The 18,149-nt window shown below is 45.6% G+C and overlaps 1 long non-coding RNA gene and 2 other non-coding genes across 3 annotated transcripts; 1 reads left to right on the top strand and 2 right to left on the bottom strand.

The window, feature by feature from the left end:
- Window positions 1–4,115: 4,115 nt before the first annotated feature.
- Window positions 4,116–6,878, bottom strand: LOC116527896. The gene is made up of 2 exons (XR_004258779.1): window positions 6,729–6,878; window positions 4,116–5,490 (listed from the first exon to the last, which is right to left on the bottom strand). It is a non-coding gene; the product is annotated as an uncharacterized LOC116527896 (long non-coding RNA).
- Window positions 4,556–4,627, top strand: TRNAC-GCA. Its single transcript has one exon. It is a non-coding gene; the product is annotated as a tRNA-Cys (tRNA).
- Window positions 6,879–12,193: 5,315 nt separating the features above from the next.
- TRNAC-GCA lies at window positions 12,194–12,265 on the bottom strand. The gene has a single exon. It is a non-coding gene; the product is annotated as a tRNA-Cys (tRNA).
- Between the last annotated feature and the right edge of the window lie 5,884 nt (window positions 12,266–18,149).

Here is an 18,149-nt window from a genome sequence, read left to right as displayed (position 1 = left end):
AGGCCTCCGGTTCAATTCCAGATACCCCCTCCGCATTTTCAATTTTGACATTTTAAATAGGTGCCTATATTTTAACTTCTTGTTAGACACTAGGGTAAAGATTTTTTTCCAGAACCAGCAAATGGTGAGGATAGAATGTGGTGGTTCTAAACACCAGATATAAATTAGAATCACTTGAAGAGTCCATAAAAGTGCCATTTCCCAGGCCCCATCCCAGACCAATTAAATCAGAACATCTGGGGTGGGGCCCAGGCATGGTAAAAGCTCCCCAAGGGGCTCTAGACCATAGCTAAGGGCAAGACCCCACTTTAGCAGAGCTTCCAAGAAGCCTCCTTAGCCTAAGGCTGCCTTGCTCCCACTCTGCCTCTTCTTATTCCTCCTTATGCAAACCCCGAATATCTAGAAAGGTCTCAGTTAACTGGGAAAGTGTATTTTGCAAAGGCTGTGGATGCATGTCTGTGACACTGCCTCAGGCAGTCCTGACAACCTGTGCCCAAGGTGGCAGGGGCATAGCTTGGTTTCATACATTTTAGAGACACATGAGATATCAATCAATATGTGTAAGACGTACAACTGTTCAGTCCAGGAAGGTGGGGCAACTCCAGGGGAAGGCAGGACAACTGCAAACTGAGAGGGGACTTCCAGGTCACAGGTAGATAAGAGACAAACTGTTGTATTCTTTTGCATTTCTGATGAGCCTCTCTAAAGGAGGCAATCAGATACAGATTTATCTCAGTCAGCAGAGGGGTGACTTTGAATAAAATGGGAGGCAGCTTTGCCCTAAGCGGCTCCCAGCTTGACTTTTCCCTTTAGTGATTTGGGGGCCCCAGGATGGATTTTCCTTTCACACTTATGTGTACAGCACTTAAAACTGGACCAGAAGAGCATCTTCCAAGAAAAAATGCTGCTTTAGCATTTCCTAGTTGTCTTAATTTTTCAACTTCTCGATCTAGACATTCTCCCTGGGATAGGGTATTGCTCTTTTATTTCCAAGACAAACCACCAGGATCTATGACTCAGTGAGTGAGCCCTTATGAGGCCAAGTCTGCAGAGGATGAAATGTCAACAGGTGAATGTATATAGTTCCATGTTGTGTGTAGATGTTCTATCAAAGGCAATTTTACATCATATTTAAGCTTTAAAAGCAAGCTTCTGCAGAAGGGATCACTCAATTATATCAATCATCTCAAAAACTAAAGGATGTAATGATGTTGTACGCTTTGGAGAACAAACGGCTTTTTTGGTACAAAATCTCAAAATTCATGGAGGTTCAGCAATGCAGCATAGAATTCAGAAGTACAATTCATGACTTTTAGTATCCCTTACAGTAATCCTGTTTTATGAACTTTCTAAAGTTCATAAAACTTTACATTTTAAAAACTAACTAAAATACATTTAATAATTTTTCAAATTTATATACGCAACAGACGTCTGTATTTTAGATAGGTTAAAAAATGTTCTTGTAATAAAACTATTTGACAGCAAGAAATTCTATCTCTACACGTAGTGGCAGGAAAACACAGCAGAGAAGTAGGCACTGAAGACAGAGCCTGGTCAAGTGTAGTGTCACTTGAGGCTCTAATTTGATCATTTAGCAAATGGCGCTTTGCTGTAATCTCCTGAGTTGAAAATATTCTGTATCTTGTGACCTTCCTTATTAGTATAAGATGTAGTGGCCTGAACAGCACTTTTGTTTTCAATGATGTGCTTCATAATTTCCTATTCACTAAAGCAGATTCCTTTTGTTAACAAGAGATGTAAACTTTTAATTTCATACTTTTTATTCCCTTTCAAAAAGTGGCATTGGTGACTCAAAGGATACATGTTTGAGGGGATGGATACCCCATTCCCCATGATGTGCTGATTTCACATTGCATGCCAGTTTCACAACAGCTCATATACCTTGTAAATATACACACCCAATATGTACCCACAAACACTTAAATTTCTTTTTTTTTTTTTTTTTTGAGACGGAGTTTCGCTCTTGTTACCCAGGCTGGAGTGCAATGGCGCGATCTCGGCTCACCGCAACCTCCGCCTCCTGGGTTCAGGCAATTCTCCTGCCTCAGCCTCCTGAGTAGCTGGGACTACAGGCACGCGCCACCATGCCCAGCTGATTTTTTTTTGTAGTTTTAGTAGAGACGGGGTTTCACCATGTTAACCAGGATGGTCTCGATCTCTTGACCTCGTGATCCACCTGCCTCGGCCTCCCAAAGTGCTGGGATTACAGGCTTGAGCCACCGCGCCCGGCCCCACTTAAATTTCTTAAGAAGTGGCTTCTGCTGTTCCAGTTTCACAAACACTTAGAGCTTTGGGCTAGAACTTGGGTACTTGACCCTTTCCCGTCCCTGTCCTCCAGATGAGTTGCTAATGTCGTCACCCATTGGCATGCTGGAATGGAAGCCAAGCCAACCAGGCAGCCAGAAAGGAGAAATCAGCTTCTTTTTACTTTTTTTGAGACAGAGTTTCGCTCTTGTTGCCCAGGCTGGAGTGCAATGGCATGATCTCGGCTCACTGTAACCTCCGCCTCTCAGGTTCAAGAGATTCTCCTTCCTCAGCCTCCCAAGTAGTGGGATTACTGGCATGTGCCCCCACACTCAGCTAATTTTTTTTTTTTTTTGTATTTTGAGTAGAGGTGGGGTTTCTCCATGCTGGTCAGGCTGGTCTCGAACAACCAACCTCAGATGATCCATCCACCTTGGCCTCACAAAGTGCTGGGTTTATAGGCGTGAGTGATCAGGCCCAGCCGAAATCAGTTTCTTGAACCTATGCAAAGCCATGCCTGGAGCACCTAGCTGTGGACTTTTAAGCGGCAGATAAGGAAGCTCCTGGTTGATTTCTTTCCGTTTTGCATTAACTGTTCAGCATTCATAGCCAAACCGGATCATTACTCAAACTATTCCCTTTCATGATCTGAAAATCAGAAAAGTCCTTTAATGGCACCTTGCCTGATGTTTACCTGTTCCCCATACTGTTACTTAAAATGGTTCATTATTCTCATTCTGACCTTAATCTTGTACATCTCTCTCTGTTCCTATGACCCCAGAGCCACCTTGGGGTTCAGCTATCTGCCTGCTCATTATGGACCCCATGTTTGGCCTCTCAGTCATGATTCTAGCTCCTCTGAGAGCTTGGCCCGTGGTCTGTCTACCTTCCCCTTCTGCATCTGGGGACACAAACACCTTGGTTTTTCCCATCTTTGCTCTGGGGTAGCCAGTCCTTGCTGAAGGAAATTGTTGAGACAGAAAAATGGTCCTACTGCAAAGCTACACCATTCTGACCTCAACCAGCATCTCTCTGCTAATGAGCAATGATCCTATTCCTTTCTAATTCACCCCTTCTCCATTTCCCATAGTCCTGGTTCACGCTTTGCCCTTCTTCCCAAGTAATGAGTCCCACCCCACCTCTCTATCCTCTTTGGATGACCTGTTTTCTACCTGACTGAGAAGACTAAGGCCATGGAGACCTCTCAGCATCCCCTGCTGCTCTGCATCTTTATCTTCTCCTCATCTCCTCCTGGCTAAGAGACAAAGTTTGGTTTTAACCAATTCCCTGCCAATGTGTATTTAGATGATCTCCAGTGTTTTGCTGTGAGGAATTAAAAACCACTGTGATGAACATTCACATACACGTATCTTCATATACTTATATGAATACTTTTGAAGGGTAAACTTCTAGAAGTGGTACTCTGTGGAGGATCACCTTTTTAATGATTTTTTTTTTCTTTTAATTTTATTTTAGGTTCAAGGGTACATGTGCAGGTTTGTAATACAGGTAAACTCATGTCACAGGGATCTGATTATTTTGTCAGCCATATACTATGCATATGTATTTTCTCTGATCTTTTCTCCTTCCACCATCCACCCTCGGGTAGGTGCCAGTGTGTGGTGTTCTCCTCTCTGTGTCCACGTATTCTCATCATTTACCTCCCACTTGTAAATGAGAACATGCGGCATTTGGTTTTCTCTTCCTTCGTTAGTTTGCTAAGGATAACACCCTGCAGCTCCATCCACGTTGCTCCAAAGGACATGATCTCATTCTTTCTTGTGGCTGCATGGTATTCCACAGTGTATATGTACCACATTTTTAAAAGACTGAGTATTATTTGTTGAGTAACTCTTTTATTTTTTTTTTTAAACAAATGCAATTGCTTTTCACTTGACAAATTATCACGAACAGTATTCAACATCAAATACAAGCCTCCAGACACAGGCTCTGGGTGTCCTTTCAGTGCAGGGGAAGGTGGTGTCACCCAGTTAGAGTTCTGCCCCAGCCCAGAACACCTGGCATGATGCTCAAAAATTGCTACTGTCAAAGAGGATTATCTGGATGACTTGAAGGGTCTCTCCAGTTATAAAGCTCAACCAGGTCACCAGGGTGTCCTCAGCCAGGAGCACACAGAAGTGATGGAGAAAGAAGTATTAGTGACAGGAGGGAGGCCAGAGTTAAGAGAAACAGAACCGGTCTGGACATCCCAACCGGCAGAGCTGGGTCTTGCTCTTGGTGTGCTGGGGACACATGAAAAGGGGGTTAATTACGCTATTCTTCTACCACTGGGGGTATAGCTCAGGGGTAGAGCATTTGACTGCAGATCAAGAGGTCCCTGGTTCAAATCCAGGTGCCCCCTGCCTGTTTTACTTTTAATCATCAAAGTAGGTCCTAGGTCATAAGCTCCTTCCAATCCACCCTGGAAAAAAAATGACACAGCATATCTAATCTCACACCCACAGCATCTCTGAAGTGCAGACTCAATAGTCCTCAGGTGATTTTATGGACTTTAAGTTTGTGAGGCACAGACCCATGCCCTCTGCAGCCCTCTGGGTAGCACTCCAGCACTTCTGCAGGGTTGTCCAGAATCTCCCAAGGCACATCCATGTGATCCCCAAGAGAGGGCTGGGCCATGTCTCTAAGTCCTGCTGTATTCTCCACAGCACCCAGCTTGTGCTGAGGCACACAACTACATGAGCCAGCGGCAGCCTCATGCCCATCTCCTACGGGCATGAGAAATCTAATGAGCTTAGATTTGGGAGCTTAGAGTGCCATACCCTGGACTTTGGCTCTGGGTTCTGGATTTCCCACCTGGGACTGCTGCAGACTCACACCCTGGCCTACCCAGACTACGGACTGGAGGAAAGCAGGATTCTGGGAGGCTCTGTGAGACTGAGGACAAGGAGCAAGATGATGCAGGAAGTTTGCTGGGGCTTCCCAGAGAACTGAGCTGACCTTATCAGCCTCTTTTCTCTCCTCCATGCAGACAGACACAGATCATGGGCCCAGTAAGGGAAAGGAAGCTGGAGTCAGATTCCAAAATCAGTAAGCAAAAATAAGAACAGGTAAAAAGCAACCCGACTGGAACCTTTTAGTCAGTCATCTAAGGCTTATCTCAGTATTATCTGATGAACACCTTGCAGTCTGTAGCCTTTTGGGTGACAGCGGCACACCATGGGTAGTCACTGCGGTCTCTCAAGCCCCCTCTAATGGTGGTGGTAGCTAAACAAAGCAAGATGCAGGATGTGGTCTTTCTCGGGATATTCTGATGTTTCCCAAAATACTGAGCCTCCAGAAGCTTCACAGATGCAGCAAACAACATTAATCCCAAAATTATGTGGCTATTTCCCATTCTACAATGCAGTTTCCAGGCAAATGGCTGAAGGACCTATTAGGGGAAATCTGGCAGGAAGATTCACAGGCCATGACTGGGTATTTGGCAGAGTCCTTTGCTCAAGTTTAGCTTCCCTGCCATCAAGGGAGGCAGGGTCTCCGAGCAGATACAGAACTGGGGACTGGGTCAGAGGCCAGGAACCTCCATTGTGCTGGCGATGGTGGTAGCTCAGATCTACACATCAAGGGGATCACGATGAGCTCCCCATCCTCAGGCCTAAAAACCTCACCACTGATGAGCCACAGCCAAGACCTGTGTGCCACAGACCACGGAGTAACATCCAAAGTTCATTTCCAGCTAAAGTATCATGCTGCTTGCCCTCTGACACCCTTGGAATTGCCTAGCCCCATTGAAATCAGGCACTCACTTTCCCCTATCATGCCTCCCACCAGCATCTCTGTCTACAGACAACAGCTACCAGAATTCTTTTCAAGAATGTAGAGCTCCACAGACCTATGTGTTGTTCAAGCCAGGGCAAGTCACGTGTGATAAATCTTACCTACCCCCTGAAGCCTATGGATTCTTTCTACATTACAGCAAGAAATCCCTAGCATCTCAAATGCATTTGGAATTGGCCTCCTGTGAATCCAGGCTTAGGTCCACCAACTGAGCAAACAGGTTTATCCCAGCTGCTCCAGCTATGGTATCTTAAATAGAACTTTAATTGGGCACAATTCTAATAAAAAATTCAGTCATTTTAAACTGTACAGTTTCTACTTTATAAAATACTCCAAGAACCTATATCCACACATGCTCTTGAGGATTTTGCTGACATACATTAGCCAGATGGAAATGATTTTGGTGTGTGAGTCTTCACCTCCCAGGAACTGGTGCCCAGGCTCAGCTCAGATCCTACTTTCACCGTAGGTCAAGGGACAATAAGAGGTCGGGAAACAGATCTCTTGCAGTGAAAACCCTTCCATCTGGGCTGGTCAGCTTTCAGGAAGGAAGAAGGAGCAGGTTTGGAGATTAGGTAGAGTTGGTAATTTGGGATAAATCGAGTTTTCCACATGCTTCCATAAATCCATCTTATAATTCCTGAAGTTCCACTCTCTTAATCACTGACCTATTTTCAGCTAGGAGACTAGGAGATGCTGCAGATTCCATGGACATCAAAGTTTGGCACCCACGGGGATCAGCCTGGGCTCTCATTTTCAGCTGTTTCGCTTACTCAGTGGCAGGAGATCAAAGAGCTTTGTGATACAGACAGAAATATGTCTGTGTTGACAGAAAATTAACAAGGATATCCAGGACTTGAACTCAGACCTGGACCAAGCAAACCTAATAGACATTTACAGAACTCTCCACCCCAAATCCACAGAATATACATTCTTCTCAGCACCACATCACACCTACTCTAAAATTGACCACATAATTGGGAGTAAATCACTCCTCAGCAAATGCAAAAGAACGGAAATCATAACAAACAGTCTCTCAGGCCACAGTGCAATCAAGTTAGAACTCAGAATTCAAAAACTAACCCAGAACTGCACAGCTTCATGGGAACTGAACAACTTGCTCTTGAATGTTGACTGGATAAACAATGAAATGAAGACAGAAATAAAGATGTTCTTCGAAACCAACGAGAATGAAGACACAAAATACCAGAATCTCTGGGACACATTTAAAGCAGTCTCTAGAGGAAAATATATAGCAATGAGTGCCCACATGAGAAGGAGAGATCAAAAATTGACACCCTATCATCAAAACTGAAAGAGCTAGAGGAGCAAGATCAAAAAAAACTCAAAGTCTGGCAGAAGACAAGAAATAGCTAAGATCACAGCAGAACTGAAGGAGATAGAGACACAAAAAACCCTTCAAAAAAATCAATAAATCCAGGAGCTGGTTTTTTGAAAAGATCAACAAAATAGACAGACCACTAGCCAGATTAATAAAAAAGAAAAGAGAGAATAACCAAATTGATGCAATAAAAAATGATAAAGGGGATATCACCACAGATTCCACAGAAATTCAAACCATCATCAGAGATTATTACAAACAACTCTATGCACATAAACTAGTAAGCCTGGAAGAAATGGATAAATTCCTGGACACTTGCCTCCTCCCAAGCCTAAACCAGGAAGAAGCCGAAACCCTGAAGAGACCCATAACAAGGTCTGAAGTTGAGGCAGCAATTAAGAGCTTACCACCCAAAAAAAGCCCAGGTCCAGACGGGTTCACAGCTGAATTCTACCAGACATACAAAGAGGAGCTGGTACCATTCCTTCTGAAACTATTTCAAGCAATATAAAAAGAGGGAATTCTTCCCAACTCATTTTATGAGACCAACATCATCCTGATTCCAAAACCCAGCAGAGACTCAACAAGAAAAGAAAACTTCAGGCCAATATCCACGATGAACATAGATGCAAAAATCTTCAATAAAATACTGACAAGCTGATTGCAACAGCACATCAAAAAGCTTATCCAGCATGATCAAGTAGGCTTCAGTCCGGGGATGCAAGGCTGGTTCAACATATGCAAGTCTATAAACGCAATTCACCACATAAACAGAACCAAAGACAAAAACCACATGACTATCTCAATTGATGCAGAGAAGGCCTTTGACAAAATTCAACAGCCCTTTATGCTAAAAACCCTCAATAAGCTAGGTATTGATGGAACATATCTCAAAATAATAAAAGCTATTGACGACAAACCAACAGCCAATATCATACTGAATGGGCAAAAACCGGAAGCATTCCCCTTGAAATGTGGCACCAGACAAGGATGCCCGCTCTCACCACTCCTATTCAATATAGTACTAGAAGTTCTAGCCAGAGCAATCAGGCAAGAAAAAGAAATAAAGGGTATTCAAATAGGAAAGGAGGAAGTAAAATTGTCTCTATTTGCAGACGACATGATTGTATATCTAGAAGACGCCATCGTCTCAGCCCCGAATCTCCTGAAACTGATAAGCAACTTCAGCAAAGTCTCAGGATACAAAATCAATGTGCAAAAATCACATGCATTCCTATACACCAATAACAGACTTAAAGAGAGCCAAATCAAGAATGAACTGCCATTCACAAATGCCACAGAGAATAAAATACCTAGGAATACAACTAACAAGGAACGTAAAGGACCTCTTTGAGGAGAACTACAAGCTACTGCTCAACAAAATAAGAGAGGACACAAACAGATGGAGAAACATTCCATGTTCATGGTTAGGAAGAATCAGTATCGTGAAAATGGCCATACTGCCCAAAGTAATTTACAGATTGAACGGTATCCTCATCAAGCTACCGATGACCTTTTTCACAGAACTGGAAAAACACACCTTAAACTTCATATGGAACCGAAAGAGAGCCCGCATAGCCAAGTCAATTCTAAGTAAAAAGAACAAAGTGGGAGGCATCACACTACCAGACTTCAAACTATACTACAAGGCTACAGTAATCAAAACAGCATGGTACTGGTACCAAAACAGAGATATAGACCAATGGAACAGAACAGAGGCCTCGGAGGCAATACAACTTATCTACAACCATCTGATCTTTGACAAACCAGACACAAACAAGCAATGGGGAAAGGATTCCCTGTTTAATAAATGGTGTTGGGAAAACTGGCTAGCCATGTGCAGAAAGCAGAAACTGGACCCAACTTCCTGACACCTTACACTAAAATTAACTCCAGATGGATTAAAGACTTAAACATAAGACCTAACACCATAAAAACCCTAGAAGAAAATCTAGGCAAAACCATTCAGGACATAGGTGTAGGCAAGGACTTCATGACCAAAACACCAAAAGCATTGACAACAAAAGCCAAAATAGACAAATGGGACCTAATCAAACTCCACAGCTTCTGCACAGCAAAAGAAACAGTCATTAGAGTGAATCGGCAACCAACAGAATGGGAAAAAATTTTTGCAGTTTACCCATCTGACAAAGGGCTGACATCCAGAATTTACAAAGAACGAAAACAGATTTACAAGAAAAAAAACTAACAAACCCATTCAAAAGTGGGCAAAGGATATGAACAGATATTTTACAAAAGAAGACATACATGCGGCCAACAAACATATGAAAAAATGCTCATCATCACTGGTCATCAGAGAAATGCAAATCAAAACTACATTGAGATACCATCTCACGCCAGTTAGAATGGCGATCATTAAAAAATCTGTAGACAACAGATGCTGGAGAGGATGTGGAGAAATAGGAATACTTTTACACTGTTGGTGGGAGTGTAAATTAGTTCAACCATTGTGGAAGACAGTGTGACGATTCCTCAAGGACCTAGAAATAGAAATTCCATTTGACCCAGCAATCCCATTACTGGGTATGTATCCAAAGGATTATAAATCGTTCTACTATAAGGACACGTGCACACGAATGTTCATTGCAGCACTGTTTACAATAGCAAAGACCTGGAACCAACCCAAATGCCCATCAACGATAGACTGGACAGGGAAAATGTGGCACATATACACCATGGAATATTATGCAGCCATCAAAAACGATGAGTTTGTGTCCTTTGTAGGGACATGGATGAACCTGGAAACCATCATTCTCAGCAAACTGACAGAAGAGCAGAAGATCAAACACCGCATGTTCTCACTCATAGGTGGGTGTTGAACAATAAGAACACATGGACACAGGGAGGGGAGCACTACACACTGGGGTCAGTTGGGGGGATATAGAGGAGGGACGGTGCGGGGTGCGGAGCTGGGCAGAGATAGCAAGGGGAGAGATGCCAGATGTAGGTGATGGGGAGGAAGGCAGCAAATCACACTGCCACGTGTGTACCTATGCAACAATCTTGCATGTTCTTCACATGTACCCCAAAACCTAAAATGCAATAAAATAAATGGAAAAAAAAAAAAAAAAGACATATGTCTGTGTTTCAATCCATATGGAACTGATCATACAGGGCAACACATGAGCTGACTATTTTCTTTAAACTGGTAGGACCAGCCATCTTTTTCAGAGGCCACTTACAATCTGGGAACTACAAATTCGTCCTGATGGGACTGCAGGCAAAGTTAACTCAACTTTTCTACATTCTGATATAGGTTTCTGGATTTCTTTCCCTAAAAGCTACCTAGATTTCCATTATCCTCAGGTTTAACGAGAGCAGATTCCCAATCCACATTCCCTTCATTCTTCTGAAATCACTTGTTACGCTTCCCTGCTACAAGCCAGGGCACTTTGATTAAAAGAGAGGCCATCTAAAGTGAGTGGAGACACAGAGGGCAGTCGCTGACAGGCTGTCAAGAAGCTCATGTACTTCAGGGAAGCCTGCAGAGGCCAGGCTCATCACATACACAGGACTTCAGCCCACCCTGGCTATGGAGCTCCCACTGCCACCACAACAGACACTCTATAGCCTCTGGCCCTACTGCCATTGCCAGAGCTCTGCCATCTCCAGAATGAATTTCAAATTCACCCTCCCTCTATGCATGATTTACTCAACATTCATAGTCTTGTTTAGGGGAATATAATTAGCTAAACTTAAGCCATTACTAATTGTGCTGGTTAGTTTTATGTGTCAGCTGGTCACAGTGGCTCACACCTGTTAATTCCAGCAGTTTGGTAGGCTGAGGCATGCAGATCGCTTGAGCCCAGAAGTTTGAGGCCAGTCTGGGCAACATGGCAAAACCCCATGTCAACAAAAAATACAAAAATTAGTTGGGCGTGGTGGTGTACACCTGTGGTCCCAGCTATTTGGGAGGCTCGTGTGGGAGGATCTCTTGGGCCCAGGAGACGGAGGTTGCAGTGAGCAGAGATCATGCCACTGCACTCCAGTGTGGGTGACAGAGGGAGACCCTGTCTGTCTCAAAAATTTTTTTTCCTTTAACTGTGTCAAACTTAGTTAGGCCATAGTGGCCAGATGTTTGTCCATACCAATGTGGATGTTGCTGTGAAAGTATTTTTTAGATGTGATTAAACATTAAATTTACAGACTTATTACCCACCAAACTGTGGATGGGCCTCAGCCAATAAGAGGAAAACCTTATGAGGAAATGTCTGCTGTCCCCTAAGAAAGGAACTCGAGCTGCAACCTCAACTCTTCCGTGTCTCCAGACTGCTGCCATGCCCTGCAGACATCAGACTTGCCAGCCCCACAATGGTATAATCCAATTCCTTAAAATCTCTATGTATACACACACACACGTGTACACACACACACACACACACACACACACACACACACAGCCCCCATTGGTTCTACTTTCTTTGAGGAACCCTGATTCAAACATTCAGGGGGAGGACACATCTGACCTTACTGTTTTCCTAACCAGAGACAGGATCCTGTCTTCCCCCAAGACTTACACAATTCTGAATTCCCCAAATGATGAGAGTTGAGGTGTGCAAAAAAAAAAAACAAAAAAAATTCTCCCAGACCTATGAGCACTGACTTAGCCTTCAAGAAACTGGGTTTCTCTGGAGCTTCAGGTATCAAGGGAGGCTTTCTAGTAAAGACCTGACCTGCCTCCTCTCCTGTTTTGCAGAATGAATCCACGTGTTGAAGAAAATCTAGGGGTAGAACATCCTATCATGTTCAGTGAGTGAAAAGGAAACTGGGAGGGGGCACCTGGATTTGAACCAGGGACCTCTTGATCTGCAGTCAAATGCTCTACCACTGAGCTACACCCCCATTTGATTGTCTGTCTCTAATAAGTACTATAAACCTGTATGGCCACACCCTGTCAACTGTCATGAGATGTGTACTTGCTTTGTCACATTACACCCCCTTCCTCCTCCACACCTGCCTGCCAGCTCTACTTACAACCAGCATCCTTCCTTCTCTAGTTTCTGACTGAAGGCAGTGACATTAAAATCACTCAGGTTTGCAGCCAGAGCATCTTCAGACTTGCCTAGGAGAGCAGGATTCAAAGAACTGGCTGCTCAGCAGACCCTTTGGAGGTGAGGCTAGGCTGGGCTGGGCAGAGCTGGGTAAAAGCAAAAGTTTTTGGGCCCCACTTGAGGACTCCTAAGCCAGACTCTCTGGGAAGGGACCTAGGGACAATGTGTACTTCTAAACAACTCCCTGGACCATTCCAACTCATGGTTTGGAGCTACTGGTTTAATCTGTTTCCTTCCATGGTATGGATCTAGAAAAAAATGACAGTAATTAAAATCATGCCCAAAACAAAACACACCTGATTAATGACCAAGTCATGACAAGAATCCACAGTCATGATAAAGGGCTTCTTTGCACTGAACACTCTTTGTACTGAGGCAGGAAGATGAACTGCCTTTTTCTTTCCTTTTATCCTCCATTCACTGAATCCCATAATGTGTCAGATAAAAGTAATGACCAGAACAAAGGATCCAATCCATGGAAAACTGGCAAAATGGGGAATGTGTGGTCACTAGGGCATGACATAGGACGGCGTGATTGCAAACATGTGGGCAGATTGAAAGAAAGGGCCAAGAAGTGACACTGTCTTGAGCCAGGGAGTACCTGATATGCAGCCAGATGCTCTGCTCCTGAAATACACCCTCTTATTTGTTTGGACTTTCTGGATTGACACTGTTTTACCTATGTTTCCACACCCAAGGATCTAATATACATTGTAATTTCTCGTCATTTTCAGTGAGCCACTGGCAACGGACTGACCTCATTCAGACAGACCTCTATCTGGCTTTGAATTTACCCTGTCCTTCCCCATAGACTTATCACAGGACTTCTAGAAATCTTCCCTGCCTAGAATCCTGCAGCCTCCTCCTCAGTCCCTGTGTAGGGCAACAGTTTGGAGAATTGCTGTTTAGAGCTGGAAGCTTCTGCTCTCCTCTCCTACTTCAGTTTTATCTTCTCTAACGAACTTCCCATACTCTCTCTCCACTTCACTTTCACACTCTGCACAGTGGGTACTTTGGGCCTTGTCCTACATTGTTTCAACTGTCTTCTCTTCTTCCCTTTCCTCTTTTACTAGTCATTGGCTTTAAAAGGGAGATGCGTTAACAGAGAGGACCCAGCCCCATGCTGACCCCAAACCGTTAGCTCAGCACAACTGGAAGAGCCAGGACCAGGCACAGAGGCTGGTTACTTGAGCCCTGAAGCTCAGGCCTCCAGTATCCCATGAATTAGGACCAGGATCTCTCCCCCGTCAGGTTGGCAAAAATGTAATTATAGAAACTGTGCAAAGATGTAAGGAAACAGCTTCTTCGTAGCTGCTGCTGGGCGCACCCGGTGGCGCTGGGGTCTCCCTGGGGAGAGCCATATGGCAATGGAGAAACAAAATCAAGCCTACAATGTGGTGAGGTCATTGCTGGGTCTGTTTCCTAGAGAAGCATCCCCACAGGACCACAAAGAGACACACCCGGAAATGCTCACTACAGTATCGCTTGTGAGCGTGAAAAATCAGAAAAAGCTTAAGGGTCAATCAGTGGAGGAATGGAAAATAAATTATGATATAGTTGCTTCTGGAATATTAAGCATGTGTTAAGAGGAATTAACTTGATCTACATGTAACAACATGGATAAGTCTAAAATACAGAATAATGAATGATAAATACAAAGACATCTAAGTAATTTTCAAAACACAAAAAATAATATATTGTTTACAACTACGAATACACACAGGAGGTGTTATAAAATGTGGATAGAGGTCAGGCGCAGTGGCTCACACCTGTAATGCCAGCACTTTGAGAGGCCGAGGTGGGCGGACCACGAGGTCAGGCAATCGAGACCATCCTGGCTAACATGGTGAAACCCTGTCTCTCCTAAAAACACAAAAAATTAGCCAGGCATGCTGGTATGCACCTGAGGTCCCAGCTACTCAGGAGGCTGAGGTAGGAGAATCACAGGAACCCGGGAGTGGGCCAAGATCGCAACCACTGCACTCCAGCCTGGGCGACAGAGCGAGACTACATGTCAAAAAAAAAAAAAAAAAAAAAAAGTGGATAGAAAAAAATAAACATAGACAATTCAGGACAAGTGGTTGCCCTAGGGAGACATAAAAAGGGATTTAAATGTTATCAAAAGTATGTTCTTTCACATGCATGCACGCGCATACACACACACACACGTTTTAAATTATGAAGCGTAGCATACATTCAGCAATTAGTTATTGAATTCCTACTCTGTGCTAGGCAGTATTTAGATGCCTAGAATGATTTTATGAAGAAAACAGATAAAAAATTTTTGTACTTTTGAAATTGACATTCTAATGAGGGAGACCTGACATACGATGAATCTATAAATAGGAAACATATACATTACATGATGCTGTCTGACAGGAAGACCTGGAAGAAAGGAGGCCTGGGGGTTGGGAGAGGCTGCAGTATCAGTGATGGGAAAGGCCTGCAGGTGGGACCTGCCTGAGGAGCACGCCCGGCAGAGGACACTGCACAGGGCAGAGGGTACAGCACTGGGGATGGTGCAGCTGAGCAGAGAGTGAGAGAAAAGTGAAGGAGGGGAGCAGACAGTGTGGGTCTGACGGAATGCCAGCACTTGGGCCTAAAAAGAATCACTCTGCTGGGCTGAGATGAGACTTGGCGGGTAGGCGGGGATCAGGGCAGGAGCAGAGGGGCTGGTGGCAACCTCAGCAACAGACGATGGGCCTGGGTGTCAGAGAGGAGGGGACGAGGCGTGGACAGACTCTGGGAGAACCTGGCAGGGAAGGCCAGTAGTGTTTCTGGTGGGGTGGATGTGGATGTGGAGGAGGGGTCAGAGAGGACTCCTGGGGTTTTGCCTGCAAGTAGAAGGATGGAGCTGCCATTTACTGGGATGCGGAGAATGAGGGAGCACCAGTCTGTTCAGGGAAGATAGGAGCTCAGCTCTGGGAATGTTTAGGGGTAAGTCTATAAAACACTCACGTGGAGATGCAGGCCAGGCGGCTGGGTATGAGGAATTTGGGGCAAAGGTCCAGGTTTGAGGCACACATTCCTAGATGGTACATGTGGCCCCAAGACCCTGGGGGACAAAACACAGGAGCGGAGAGAGGGTGTGAGGAAACACAAGTTGTGGAGAAGGGGTGTGAGCACCAAGGGCGCTCTGGGGCCAACAGACCCCACAGGACAATAGGAACCAGCAAAGAAAGATCAGTGAAGGTGGGTGGCAGGTGGGAATACAGTGAGCAATGCGGCAAGTGTTACAAACAGGCCAAGAAAAACAGACCTTTCAGCACCATGGCGGGCCCTGGTAACTGAGGTTGGAGAGGTTTTGGTGGAAGCCGTGAGAGAAGAGGAGAGAAGTGCAGATGTTCCCGAGGGGCTTTGCACAAAGGGGAGCGGAGAAGCGGGCAGTGGCTGCAGGGGTAGGGGTCAAGGCAGGATTGCTTGTGTTGCTCTGGAGAAGGTGTCATGGGTTGGGATGCAGCGCCACGTGGAAGTACAGCTTTGGCCAGAGAATCAACAGTTCAGCAGTCACAGGAGTGAAGGCAGAGAAGGGCGCACAGGTGCAGGCAGATGGCATGGGGAGGGCTGTGTGAGTGGTGTATTTCTCTTTAATTTAAAAAAGGGGGTTAAAATATAAAACTGTTCTCAGGCGTGCCCCATACAGAAACAGATAAGCTACGTTTGGTCCTCAGCCACAGTTTGGCGGCCCCCGGGCTAGGGAGATGCAGTATGACTGTGTGGCAGAGCACCCACTGAAGTTGCTGGTTGTGGATGTCACATGACACCAGCAGCCAGCTTGCCTGGTTCTCTGCAGCCACGTGCAGCTGCTTGGCTGCAGATGCAGAGCACTGATGGATTTCACCAGGTGGATGCAATGAACAGAAGGGAAGGGCACTGAGGCTGTGTGCAAGCCAGGAATACAATGGTGGGCATGGAGGGAGATGATGAGCAAGGCAGTGAAAAGGCAGCAAGATCGATGGCCTGCAGGTCTTGAAGGGCTGGAAAAATGCTGGAATCAGGACACCAGACAGGGAGCTGGAGGGGTGATGGGAGGCAGCCAGGGAGTGGTGTGCTGGAGATGGAGAGGGTCGGGGAGGAGGGTGCAGTCGCTGTCATCAGAGTCATGGATGGCCATGGGGCAGGGGAAGGGGGAACAGAACTATCTGCATGGAGGCTGCCATGGCCACGACTGAGAGCAGGAAGAATGACAAGAGAGGGAAGGTCTGCAGAGGCAGCAAAAATACGAGAAATGAGACCCAGAGGCAGGGTCTCTAGAGAGGGAGTGAGGGTAGCAGCGGTGCAATCATGAGGGGTGAGGACCCTGTCCCCAGTAGGCCAGGGCTGAGGGAGGCGGGGAAGAGGACGGCCGCAGTTCCCTGGAGCTCCGTCCGAGCAGGGAACACTCAGGACCTGGCAGGTCTGCTGAGCCCTGAGTCCCATAAGGCTCAGTGGAGGGGTATGCAGGAGGTGAGAAGGGCAGGTGAGGTCTCACAAGGGGATGGGCCAGGCCAAACATGGCAAGGGATGAGCTGTGATTCCTGGTTTCTTGGACAAAGAGGACAGGGATAAGGGCCACACAGGATCCCTGCTGACAGGCTCAAGGTGCACAGTGGAGTTTGTCTCTACTCACCTTGTCTACTGGTGGGTAGAGGCCACGGATGCTGCTGAACATCGTACGATGCAGACAGAGTGTGGCAGGGTCTTACCCGCAACGAACGTAATTTGGGGGGACTTCTTTACTTGCATTTAATGATGACGTGGAAGCAAGGGAAGCCTCCACACACAGTGTAAACACAACGAAACCCACCCACTCAGAACCTCCCACCCAGGCTAGGAGGCTGGATACGCCTGGGTTGTAACCCTCTTTTCCAGCCTGACGCTATCTGTTCTCAGCCATCTTTCTGTCCTCTAGTGCTCAGCATTGTCCTTGACACCTAGAATATTCTCAAAATGTATCTGTGGAACTAAATTGCAAATGTCCTGATGACGACTGGCAAAGTGGCCAGCTCTGAACATGCTTCTGCCCTTAGGAAAGTGCCAATCTAATTGAGATGAGATGACAAACATGGAAGACACATTTAATTTCACACAAGTGGAGCACAGGGGGCCCCTGCGTAACACCACCTTTCACAGTGTCAGACGAAAGGGAAAACCAAGGCAGGTGCGACGGTCAAGGGCAGGTCTTCTGGAGGAATCGGGGTCTAGCCTGCCAGAGGTGTGGTCTCCCTGGTCAAATGACCCAGCAGGTCTTCACTTCACTTTAGGAATTTCATTTTTCTCCTGTGTCCACCTGTCTTTCTCTGAACTTTCAAAGGTGCTGAGTAGCTCCAGGGAAATCTGAGAAACTGATATCTGGTAACCAGATTCACCTTAAATAAATATGTGCTTCTAATCAACCGAACCATACGGCTGACCAATGGGTGTATGTTCTACAACTGCTACTGCTTTAAATTCAGGTTGAAGACAGGCGCAGTGGCTCATACCTGTAATCCCAGCACTTTGGGTGGCTGAGGCGGACAGTTGGCCTAAGATTAGGAGTTCAAGACGAGCCTGGCCAACATGGTGAAACCCTGAGTCTAAAAAACTACAAAAATTAGCTGGGCATGATGGCAGGTACCAGTAATCCCAGCTACCTGGGAAGCTGAGGCAAAAGAATTGCTTAAACCCAGGAGATAGAGATCACAGTGAACCAAGAC

This window comes from Sapajus apella, unplaced genomic scaffold (genome assembly GCF_009761245.1).
Source record: "Sapajus apella isolate SASKATOON/1434 unplaced genomic scaffold, GSC_monkey_1.0 scaffold56, whole genome shotgun sequence".
NCBI lineage: Eukaryota > Metazoa > Chordata > Mammalia > Primates > Cebidae > Sapajus > Sapajus apella.
Note: the sequence above shows the minus strand (reverse complement) of the source record. Positions and strands in the feature narration are given on the sequence as shown.